This window comes from Lepus europaeus, chromosome 6 (genome assembly GCF_033115175.1).
Source record: "Lepus europaeus isolate LE1 chromosome 6, mLepTim1.pri, whole genome shotgun sequence".
NCBI classification, from domain to species: domain Eukaryota; kingdom Metazoa; phylum Chordata; class Mammalia; order Lagomorpha; family Leporidae; genus Lepus; species Lepus europaeus.
In genome coordinates, this window is record NC_084832.1 from 80,356,593 (window position 1) to 80,369,017 (window position 12,425).

General features: G+C 40.9%; 1 protein-coding gene across 4 annotated transcripts in view; it reads left to right on the forward strand.

Annotated features, from left to right (window-relative positions):
• Positions 1 to 12,425, forward strand: part of LNX2 (ligand of numb-protein X 2) — a 96,428-nt gene that overhangs the window by 36,855 nt on the left and 47,148 nt on the right. The window contains exon 2 of one of the 4 annotated variants that reach the window (XM_062194439.1): positions 12,211 to 12,319. The exons of the other annotated variants lie outside the window; for them this stretch is intronic. The gene's annotated coding sequence lies outside the window, so the exon portion shown is untranslated. The remainder of the gene's footprint in view (positions 1 to 12,210; positions 12,320 to 12,425) is intronic. 4 annotated transcript variants of the gene reach the window in all.

Genomic DNA, 12,425 nt, shown 5'->3' on the forward strand with positions numbered 1-12,425 from the left:
CCCTCCATACTTTCCAGCCACACACACAATATACTTGAAGGTTGCTACTCTGCTGCAGGCTGGGCATTCAGAAATCCAAAGTGACAAGGAACCACATGGCAAAAGGAAGCTCAGAAAAGGAACAAAGCATGTGGCTTCAGTGCAGCTAACTGGGAACAACTGTTTGTGATGTGCAATGGTCTTTTCCATGAAGGATGTAGAGTATTTCAGGACTGAGGGTAGCTCTTTAAAGAATGAAGTAGAGGCCGGTGCTGCGGCTCACTAGGCTAATCCTCCACCTGCAGCGCAGGTACCCTGGGTTCTAGTCCCGGTTGGGGCGCCGGATTCTGTCCTGGTTGCTCCTCTTTCAGTCCAGCTCTCTGCTGTGGCCCGGGAAGGCAATGGAGGATGGCCCAAGTACTTGGGCCCTGTACCCGCATGGAAGACCAGGAGGAAGCACCTGGCTCCTGGCTTTGGATCTGCACAATGCTCCGACTGTGGCGTGCTGGCTGCAACGCGTCGGCTGCAACGCGTCAGCAATGGCGCCCTTTTAAAAAAGGGGGGGGTGAACCAACGGAAAAAAGAAGACCTTTCTGTCTCTCTAACTCTGGCTGTCAAAAAAAAAAAAAAAATGAAGTAGAAAAAGAAAAAAAGGCTAAGATCGATCAGGACCTCTTGCTGGACTCAAGTGGCAGCATAGTTAAATTACCATTAATTGCTAGTTGTGCCCTAGCTTTGTGGATTAAAAAACCCATTTATATCTGTTTACTCAAGATTGGTAGATTCCAGTGATTTGAATCTCTCCTTCCAAAATGCCAGTTTATCAGGAGAAATGTTAAGTGCCAAACAGAGCAGATGGAAGAGACCTGATGTTTGTTTGCTTGTTAAACCCCGTACTCTTTTTTTTTTTTTTAAGATTTTATTTATTTAGTTGAGAGGTAGAGTACAGAGAGAGATCTTCTATCTGCTGGTTCACTCCCCAGATGGCCACAATAGCCAGAGCTGAGTCAGTCTGAAGCCAGGAGACAGAAGCTGCTTCTGGGTCTACCACGCAGGTGCAGGGGCCCAGGAACTTTCCCAGGCCACAAGCAGATAGCTGGATCAGAAGAGGAGCAGCTGGGACATGAACCATATGATGCCTGTGTGGCATGCTGGCACCACAAGCAGAGGTTTGTCCTGCACCACAGCACCGACCCCAAACCCTATACTCTTACTACATAGGCTACCCTGCTGTGGTATTTGCTACTGTATCATCACCACTCATCTCAACTTGAATTTTACATCGCACAAAGGTGCAGGCTGATTTTCGCCTATGAGATTCAGGTTAGCTAGTTTCAGTCACAATATACAGAGAGAAATTTCTTGGGGAGATGAAAGTATAAATCATAGTGTGGAGCAGTATTACTTCTGAAACACTTTCCTGTAGAACTATTCTTAACCATGGGATGCAGATCATTCTTAGAGTTCTCAAAGGCTGACAACTCTTGACCTTGTCTTAAACACTGGGTCTTATTGCCCTGTTAAGGGGCTTCTACCTATAGAGAGATTTTTATGAGAAGTGTTTAGAAAGTGGTAACAATCACAGAGTTTTCAGTGGTTTTATTCCTAATAATAAGGACAAGAACAATCTGAGTAAGAGATTTCACAGTTCTTAACAGTTCTTGTATCCCAGTCCTAAATAACCCCCCACAAGAACCTAGTGGTCTTATTTAAACACACACACACGTACACAGTTCTTAAAATTTAGGGTTAAAGTATTTTTAGGGGTGGATATTGTAGTAAATGGGTTAATTAAGCCTCTGCTTGGTTGCCTGCATCCTATGTAGGAGTACCTGGGTTTGGGTCCCCCCTCTGCTTCTGATCCATCATCCTGGTAATGCACATCCTAGGAAAGAACAGATGATGGCTTAAGTGCTTGGATCCTTGACACCCACTTGGGAAACCTAGATTGGGTTCCTTACTCCTGGCTTCAGGCCTGGCCCAGCCCTGGCTGTTGCAGGTATCTGGGGAGTGAACTAATAGATGGAAGATCTCTCTCCCTCCTTCCCTTTTGAATAAATATAAATACATTTTTAAAAAGTCTAAAGCATCTTAAAAAAAAAACTGACTATTATTTGATACAGTCATTGTCTACTCCTCTAACATTTTATATGGTTGCTTCTTTCTTCAAATTCTTCCATTTATTAAGAGACTTGGTTAGGATTTGTTTTGCTTCAAAATATCTTTATTTAGTAGTCCAATGTGAGAACCTGTCCTAGAGGAAAAGTATCTCTACAAATTAAACATCTGATTTAACAATCTACAAACAGTTTTAGAAAAAACTAATTTATCATAAATTATAAATTAGTACCATAAACTATTTATGAAACAAAATAAATTAGAAAAAACACTTTTCATGGGCCGGTGCTGTGGCTTAGCAGGTAAAACCACCGCCTGCAGTGGCAGCATCCCATATTGACACTGGTTCAAGTCCCAGTTGCTCCACTTCACTTCCGGTCCAGCTCTCTGCTTTGGCCTGGGAAAGCAGTGGAGGATGGCCCAAGTCCTTGGGCCCCTGCACCTGCACGGAGACCCAAAGGAAGCTCCTGGCTCCTGGCTTCGGATTGGCGCAGCTCTGGCCATTGCAGCCAATTGGGGAGTGAACCAGTGGATGGAAGACCTCTCTCTGCCTCTCCTTTTCTCTCTCTGTAACCCTGACTTTCAAGTGAAAGAAATCAATCTTTGAAAAAAAAAAACTCTTTTCTACAACTGTTACAGTAGATACTATTTTTCTTGATATACTAAGTATCTTCAGAGTTTACCATAACACTATAGAATTTTTTTTACAGTTTTCTTTTGTTTTTTTTAAAAATTTATTTATTTATTTGAAAGAGTTACACAGAGAGGAGAGGCAGAGAGGAAGCCATCCGATGGTTTACTCCCCAGTTGGCCGCAATGGCCGCAACTGCGCTGATCTGAAGCCAGGAGTTTTTTCCAGGTCTCTTATGTGGGTGCAGGGGCCCAAGGACTTGGGCCATCTTCTACTGCCTTCCCAGGCCATAGCAGAGAGCTGGATCTGAAGAGGAGCAGCCAGGACTAGTACCGGTGTCCATATGGGATGTGGGCACTTCAGGCCAGGTGTTAACCTGCTGAGCCACAGCGCTGGCCCTAACACTATAGAAATTTGCCTTTAGTCTAATTCCTACAGGCTGTTCACCAGTTGGAAATTGAGTTTAAGAAACAGGAAAAACATCTACATTTTCTAGGTCTTAAGGAATACAGCAATCTACTTTGCTCATAGGTTAAAAGAATCAGTATCATTAAAATGTCTGTACTGTCTAAAGCAATCTATATATTCAATGCAATCCCTATGAAAATACCAATGATACTCTTTACAGGATTAGAAAAAAAAATCCTAAAATTCATATGGAATCACAAATGACCCAGAATAGCCAAAGCAATCCTCAGCAAGAAAAATCAAGCTGGCGGCATCACAAAAGTATACTGCAGAGTTACAGTGATTAAAGTAGCAAGGTACTGGCATAAGACCCAATACATAGATCACTAGAACAGAATAGAGAGCCCAGAAATTAATCCATGTACATGCAGCCAACTGATTTTTGATAAAAGTGCTCAGACCATACAGTGGAGTAAGGATATTCCCTTCAACAAATGGTGCTGCAAAACAGGGTGTGTGTGTGTGTGTGTATATATATATATATATATATATATATATATATGGAAGAACGAAATTAGATCCTTCTCTCTCTCTCTGCATTTCAGCTAAATAATAATAAGTGAATAAAAAAATCCATGTCTTCACATTCATCCCTAGGAACTTCCTGGGGATTGATTCCAAGGACTCCTTGCAGATACCACAATCCATGGATGCTCAACATTTTGCTTCCCACTTTGGAGGGCAGTTTTATGATATAAATCAGAAGCTGCCTTTTCACTTTCACCCACTGATTTGACTTTTCTGAAGTTTATCTAAAGAAAGTAATTGGACAGCTATCACAAAAAAAGTAGTGATAGGCTGAGACCCAGAACAGGGTGGTATTACCTAAGCCAGCAGAGGGTTTCAGTGAAATGGAAGAGAAGTAGAATTTGGAACTGAGAAGTGGCCATTAGCTTTAACCTATGACCACAATAAAAGCAATCCCAGTGTCTGACAGAGATCAAAGCCTTTGGTAAGAATTGGAGACTGCAAGCATGGTCTTGTGTTTCAAACATAGTAGAGGTGAAATGAAGGTGGAGGAAAGGAGAAGAGTTGTAGAATGGTGAATAATGAAACTTGCTAGAGGGAAAAGATATTGAGCCCATGTGAAAGAGAGACTAGAGAGGGAGTGGTCTGATGAATTAAGAGTGGATATAGATGCAAGTAGTAAACTTGTATATTGGGATGAAAAGTACTTTGTTAATGGAGGTGGGCGGGGTGCTGTCACCTCTGATCCTCTCAGTTCCTCCCAGAATATAAACTTTCCCCATTGCTAGTAGACATACTGTAATTGATCATTCTTCCCTTCCCATTCTCACTTGAACTCATTCCAGAGCCCATTCTTCTCCTGCCATTCCACCAAAACTCTGTAACCAGGTCACTGATGTGATGAATTCCATGTTGCTAAATCCAAAGCTTAATTCTCACTCCAAGTCATTTTACTTGCCTGCAGGATTTGACACAGGTGACCATTCCTTTCTCCTGCAACACAGTCTTTGTTTGGTTTCTCTATACCACACTCTCCTAATTTCCTTCCGATCACAATGGCTGCATTTCCTCAACTTGGTTCCTCTTCATCTCCCAGATCTTGCAATGTTGAAATTTCCCAGAGCTGAAACCCCCTTCTTTCTGCTTTCTCATCTACTCTCCGTTGGTGATCTTTTCCAACCTCTTGGCTTCCCATGCTATCTGTACATCAATGGCTCTAAATTTATGTGGTCATTCTTTCAACTGGACTCTCCTTTCAACTGGACATGTGTATTTAAATGCCTATTCAGTGTCTCTTCTGAACTATTTAATAGGCATGTCAAATTTTACATGATCAACCTTGAGCATACCGCTTGAACCTGCTCTCTTATAGGTTTCTGCATCTCAGCTACAGTAATCATGACTTTCTAGTTCCAAGATTTTTGGAATCAACCTTCACCTGCAGTCAGCACATTTTTTTCATCAGCAATCCATATTGGTTCTGCCTTCAAAATGTGTCTAGAATTGAGTCATTTCTCACTAACTCAACTGTGTCCATTATAGTTATCTACCATCATTTCTTGCTTGTAATATTTCAGTAGGTTTCTAATAATTCTGCCTCTGACTGCTTCAGATTGTTCTCAACATAGCAGCCAGAATATTCTGTTAAAATTCTTACTCAACATAAAAGCCAAAGTTTTTAAGGCCCTGCAAGATTTAGTCAGCTTCAGGTTCTGTACTGATCTTATTCCCTCAGCTTGGCCTGTTTCATCCACGCCGGCCTTCTTGCTGTTGAGCACACCGGGTACATCCTGATTGTAGGGCATTTGTACTTACTGTTTCATTGGCCTCTAACGAACATTTTTACATCAGATACCTACAGGGATTTCGAGTTGCTTTTTTGGTTTTAATTCAGATGCTGCCATCCCAGTGAATTCTTCCTTGATCACCCCCTTTAAAATAGGTATCCTCCCAGTACTGTATCCTCCCTATTTTGTTTTCTTTTGTCCTATAATGCTTTTCAGCATCTGAAATAATGTATATTTATTTATTTGTGTGTGTGTTGTCTCTCCCTCTATCCCCCAAATGGAACTTCACAGGGGCAAAGATTTTGGTTTATTTAGTTGTGCCTGTACATGGGCTAGTTTCAGTAAATCATGGATAAGTGGGAGGATGTTTGGGAGACCAGATTTGAAAGTTAGGGAGAAGAATTAGTTTGCCTTGGTATGTATTTTGTTTATGAAAATTCCCTAGTAGAGATGTCAAAAAGGCAGATAGTAATGTGTAAAACCTGGGGTTTTTGTTTGAATCAGTTTTGAAATGTGGAAAAAGTGATATCATTTGGGGTTCATTATTGATCATCTTCATGACTTCAATATAGTACAGACTCTGTATTTCTGGCTTAACTCTACAGATATTTTACTTCCAGTCATGTGATGCTAAGCTGGACATTTCATTTGTAACATCTGAATCTGGATCATGAATTACAGTATAGGGAGGGTTTTGTTTTAATTTTTCTCAGTATTAGAACTGTAACTCACATTTAATAGCCTCGCTTAATAAATCAGAAGGCCCTCTGGTAGCTCATGGGAATCAATCTGGATAAACACCAAGGCCAGTAAGGTTTTGGTCTCTGTGCCCCTGAGGCTATTGTCTAAGTAGACTAGCCATGGGAAAACACAGACATCTGGTCCACTTAGTGATGGTCTGTTGAGGCCTGGCCCAAAGTCATTCTTGATCTAGAAATTTTTAACTTAAAGTATTTAATCTTAAATAAAATCTATACTTTATTCATTGGTATCTATCCAGCTTTGAATGCTACAGAACTTAAATTATTTTTTTTTCTCCATAGTTAAGATAATGAAGTCTGGGAATCTTTTTTTTCTGAATCTTTTATATTTATTTCAGTCTAGAATCCTTTTATTTTTAAAAAAAATCTATATGAAGAGAACAGATTTCATGCATTTCCTGGGAAATCTTAATTATTACTAATAGCATCACTGTAAAACCTATCCCAACTGATTTAATTCCACTTTGTTTGTTTTGTTGTATGACTTTGATCTTTACTTTTGTTGGAGGAGATAAGACTGAAAAGTTTGTCCTTCTGTAGCTTTAGATTTTTTTTTTTTAATGAAAAAGTACAAAATTCATTTTGGAGCAAGATTTGCCTTTTAAATTTATCTATTTATACTACTAATAGTTGTTACTAGTGCTTACTGTCAATGTAAACAAACCTTATTAGTCCTTCAGATAGATGTAAGCATGGGCTTCTAAATATCACCTCATCTGAGAACCAGTAGAGGAAACTACTTTTCTGTGGTAACATTGTAGCATATTACATAATTTTGTCATATAAAAGTGTTCAGTTACGTGTCTTGTGCTACTCCCTTGATATGTGTACACGTACCCATGATAATAAAACTTTCAGGTCATGGTGTTTAAAATGTCTGGTACTGTGAAAACAAAACCTCATGATAGGCTTTGGATTCAGATCATTTTTATAGCCAACAGTACTGGACACCGCTATAGAAACATGTTTATTCTGTTGTAGACACACACAAAAAGAGTACGTGCTCAAAGGACATTTCTGGAATTAAGGAATTTGAGATGTGGTTTGGTTCAGAAGCTGTGAAAAGGCTGTAGAGGCAGGTGTTACAGTGTGGCTCAGGTGATCAGTCCTGGAGCTGGGACTCAGATCCACACCTACCACCCTGCCTGGCGAGGGGAAGAATGTGGGCTCCCCAGGAATCCAGCATACCTGCTCTTATCTGCATTGTCCTGTACAGTCATGAATTTAATAATAAGTTATTATCACAACCGCCTTCTGGCTGTTAAAAGGATTTCTGGCAGCGTGACATTTTTTACTTCACTATAACCCTGTGTCATAAGCAAGGTGCCATTTCTATTTTTAGCAGGAGGAAATGGAGCTTTATAGACATTTCAGTGTTAAGCCATGTCATTATGTGACACTGTTGGTTTTTGAGTGGCCCAGCCAAGTTTTGAACCCAAGTCCTAACTCCAAGTCTTGTTCTTTTGATGACCTTTACTCACTTGGATGATTATTACTCAAAATTATGGAAATGAAGGACTTAATGAATTTTGAAAATAAGAAATCATAAATCATTTGAAAACAAATGTTTTCTAGAATTTACTGTGGAAGAAATTAAACCTTTCAAGACTTTCATCCTTTAGGGGAAAGAGGGGGAGGGCTTTAATTGATTACAATTAGGACAATTGTCCTTGAATATAATATACAGAAGCCCTCAAATCATATCCAGCAGATAAATCATCACAGCTGTGAATCCACACCAATGAAGACATCAGTGGTCTTCACCTCCTGCCTTTTATGTTTTATGTAACACTTAGAAGTTGCCCCAAATCAGCTGCTAGTGAGGAGTGCTGTGGGGGAGAGCCCACGTGATGTAGGTGCCATCAGTTCTGCCTTTTCAGGAATAAAGTGCTTTCTGTGGGGGTCTTTTTTTTTATTGAAAGAAGTATGCCAAGATACTTAGCTGTATAGAAATGTTTAGCATGCCATTTAGTATATTCCTTTTCTTGAAATAGCTTTATGTAAATTATCTTTAGGTTACTCTAAGATATTTTAGCATAATTTTTTTAAAGATTTATTTATTTATTTGAAAGTCAGAGCTACACAGAAGAGAGGCAGAGAGAGAGAGAGGTCTTCCATCCGATGGTTCACTCTCCAGATGGCCACAACAGCCAGAGCTGCGCCGATCCAAAGCCAGGAGCCAGGAGCTTTCTCCGGGTCTCCCACGTGGGTGCAGGGACCCAAGGACCTGGGCCATCCTCTGCTGCTATCCCGGGCCATAGCAGAGAGCTGGACAGGAAGTGGAGCAGCCGAGTCTCGAACCAGTGCCCACATGGGATGCCGGCTCCTCAGGCCAGGGCGTCAGCCCACTGCGCCACAGCACTGGCCCCAGCATAATTTTTAAAAGGATAACTTGTGCAGCTAGCATTGTGGCACAGCAGATTAAGCCACTGCCTGTGACACTGGCCTCCCATATGGGTTCTGGTTTGAGTCTTGGCTGCCCCACTTCCTATCCAGCTCCCTGCTAACACACCTGGGAAACAATGGAAGATGGCCCAAGTGCTTAGGGTACTGCCACAAATGTGGGAGACTCTGATGGAGTTCCAGGTTCCTGGCTTCAGCTTGGCCCAACCCTGGCTGCTTAGGCCTTTTGAGGAGTGAATCAACGGATGGAATATCTCTCTGTCTCTCTTGTCTCTCTCTGTAACTCTGCCTTTCAAATAAATAAATAAATAATTTTTTAGATAACTTCAGTATAACTATCTGAATGTAGGAATTGGGCACTTAACCTAGTTTGCGTTGGCTTTGTTTTTGTTATGTTTTCACTTTATTTGAAAGGCAGAGATACAGAGAGAGATGGACAGACAGACAAATCTTCAATTCACTGGTTCACTCCGCAGATACCCACAACAGTGAGGGCTGGGTCAGGTGGAAGCCAGGAGCCCAAACTCAGTCTGGGTCTCCCCAGTGGGTGGCAGGAACCCAAGTCCTTGAGCCATGGAGTGTTGCCTCCCAGGGTGTATACCAGCAGGGAGCTGAATCGGAAGCTGTGGAGCCAGGACTGAAACCAGGAACTCAGGTATGGGATTTGGGCACTCCACGCGATGTCTGAACCTCTGAGCCAAATGTCCACCCCCCACATCCCAGTTTGGTTTTTGCCTTTAGCCTTTTGCATTAAAGAAAGCTTTTCATCATCATAGCTTACTGGTTCAAAATTAGAAGAGCTAAAGATAGAACAACATTTCAGATCTGTAAATTTTCTACTAGCCACCATGACTAGCCTCTTTTTTGAATATTTGAGAGATTAAGGCAATTATCAAAAAATTAAAGCTAACATGTATTGAGAATAAAAATTAAGTATGACATATCACTAAGTATTTTATTATATATAAAAACAGAAATAAAAGCACTTTGGAGCTAATTGTAAATCCTGTGTGTGTTGGGGGCAGGGGGCGTGGAGGGGTAGGCACCTACTGTATAAGCAAAGCTGATAGCTTATAGCCAGAAAGCCAAGGCACCAGAATATCAGAGTAGACATTGGGTAAACATGTGGTAAATGAATGAGTGCATTGTGTAGTGACCTAGTTACCCAGCTGGCATAGAGTTCAGGGGCTAAGTTTCATAGCTTCTAGCATTTTTTTACTTAATTTACTAATTCTCTAGATTATTAAATAGAAATACAGCTAACACAAATAGCATGAGAATGCTTAAATCTAAAATGGGTCTTTCCACTATTGCTTCAAGGGGGAAGGAAGCAAATAGCTGCGCGCACTGAGTTACAGTTTTCTGTTGAGAAATGAGAGTTAGTGGCTTTGTAGGTTTAGCATATGCCTGTGGCGCTGACATCCCATATGGGCAGTGGTTCAAGTCCCAGCTGCTCTACTTCTGATCCAGCTCCCTGCTGATGGCCTGGGCAAGCAGTAGAAGATGGCCCAAGTCCTTGGGCCCCTGTACTTGTGTGTGAGACCCAGAAGAAGTTCCTGGCTCCTGGCTTCAGATCTGCTTGTCTCTGGCCTTTGCGGCCCTTTGGGGAGTGAACCAGAGGATGGAAGACCTCTCTCTGTCTCTCCCTCTCTCCGTCTGTAACTCTGCCTCTCAAGTAAAAAAATAAATATTTTTATTTTTATTTATTTATTTTTTTGACAGGCAGAGTTAGAGAGAGAGAGAGAGAGACAGAGAGAAAGGTCTTCCTTTGCGTTGGTTCACCCTCCCCAAATGGCTGCTACAGCTGGCTTGCTGCACCCAGCGTGTTGCGCCGCTCCAAAGCCAGGAGCCAAGTGCTTTCTCCTGGTCTCCCATGCAGGTGCAGGGACCCAAGCACTTGGGCCATCCTCCATTGCTTTCCCGGGCCACAACAGAGAGCTGGACTGGAAGAGGGGCACCGGGACAGAATCTGGCACCCCAACTGGGACTAGAACCTGGGGTGCCCGCGCCGCAGGCAGAGGATTAGCCAAGTGAGCCACAGCGCCGGCCAAAAAATAAATCTTAAAAAAAAAAAAAAAGTATGGAGCTGTTGGAAACATAATTGGTAGTTTTCCAAGTAGTATGCAATAGAGAGTGTTGATTAATTTAAGGGTAGAGTTTTGATGTGAGGCTTCCATATGTTATGCTAGATATTTCTATACAAATATCCAGATATGCTGCTTCTGATAGGAAGAGGCTCTGAGGGAAGAGCTTTATTCCAGTAGAGAGAGACTCCTAGAACAGGGTTCATCCCAATTGTTTTGTTTTGGGTTTTTTTTTTTACCCCCTCAAATGCATTGTCTGTTACGGGCTACTGTTTGTTTTGAAAGAAAGGTATTAGAGCTTTTTAATGTTTTATACCATTTGTTCACCCCATTCTCATTCATTTGGTCCACAAAATCAAAATTGTTTTTGTAGTTCCTTTCTCTCATTCTCACAAGTGTCCAATAGAGTTTTCTAGAATTTACATGTGATCTCATGACACATTGAAAAGAAAACAGATATGAGACTCCAGATTTACAAAAATATAGAATAACACTTTTATTTTTATTTTGAAAAATTAATCTTCATAAAAATGTTAACCTGTTTATTAACAAATGAATATTTAAACATTTTAATTACTAATTCAAAAATAGAGAAATACAAGTAAGAGCTCTTAGGAATCTTCAACAGTAACTTTTTCTTTTGAGACAATTGTAAGTTCATATGCAGATAAAAAAGTAATACAATGACATATCAAGTACCCTATATCCATTTTCCCCCAAGGATAGCATCCTGAGAAACTGTAGTACAATATCAAAACCAGGATATTGACAGGAGTACATTCAAAGTATAGAATATTTCCATCACTATAAAGACCCTTCATGTTGCCCTTTTGTCTACCCCATTTCTTAACCCTTGGCAACAGCTGATCCCATAATTTTGTAGTGTCAAAAATGTTACATAAAGGGAGTAATTTCATGTGGAGGCTCATTTCATTCACCTGATTCTCTGGCTATCCCTCCAGGTGGTTATGTGTATTGATAGTTCCTTTATGCTGAGTAGGATTCCATGGTATGGATGCAGCACAGCTTGTTCAACCTTTCACCTGTTGAACATCTGGGTTGTTTCTAGCTTTGGGCTGCTACGAAGTTGCTGTAAGTTTTCTGTTCTCTAGGATAAATGTCCAGAAATGCTGTTGTTGGAGCGTATGGTAGTTATATGTTTTTAAAGAAATGGCCAAACCTGTACAGAATGCATAAAAGAATCCTGAGGGCAGAATGTCTGGACAACCACTGCTTTATCCAAAGGCAGCTATCAAAGCTAATATGTGTTATGTAAAACAGGAAAATTTTCTTGAGTTGATATCAAGTAAGGAAACTTTTCCCCTCTGCCTTTTGAAGATTAAAGGGAGGAATACTATATTCTTTAACAAACCACAAAGCAGAGCCCAGTATGTTGATTGCTTCTTAGTACCAAAATTAAAGCAGCAAGTTTTCTCCTATATATATAGTTAACTAGACTGTCATTCATTTTAGGCTCACATATGACCCTGAGAACAATTTTTTTTTTCTAGGACCTGTCAAAAGTGGGAGTACAAAAGATAAAAGAGATACTATCTTTATCCTCAAAGCCAAGAGGATTCAGATAAGCAAACGTGCAATCTAGTAATTGCTGAAATGAAGGTATGTGTCAAGAGGAGCAGAGCCTAAGGGAAGGGAAGGGCCCCCATGAGTAGGAGGAGTCTGGTGGAGGAAGGAGGGTTTGCAGCTGAACTGAAGGGAGAGGACT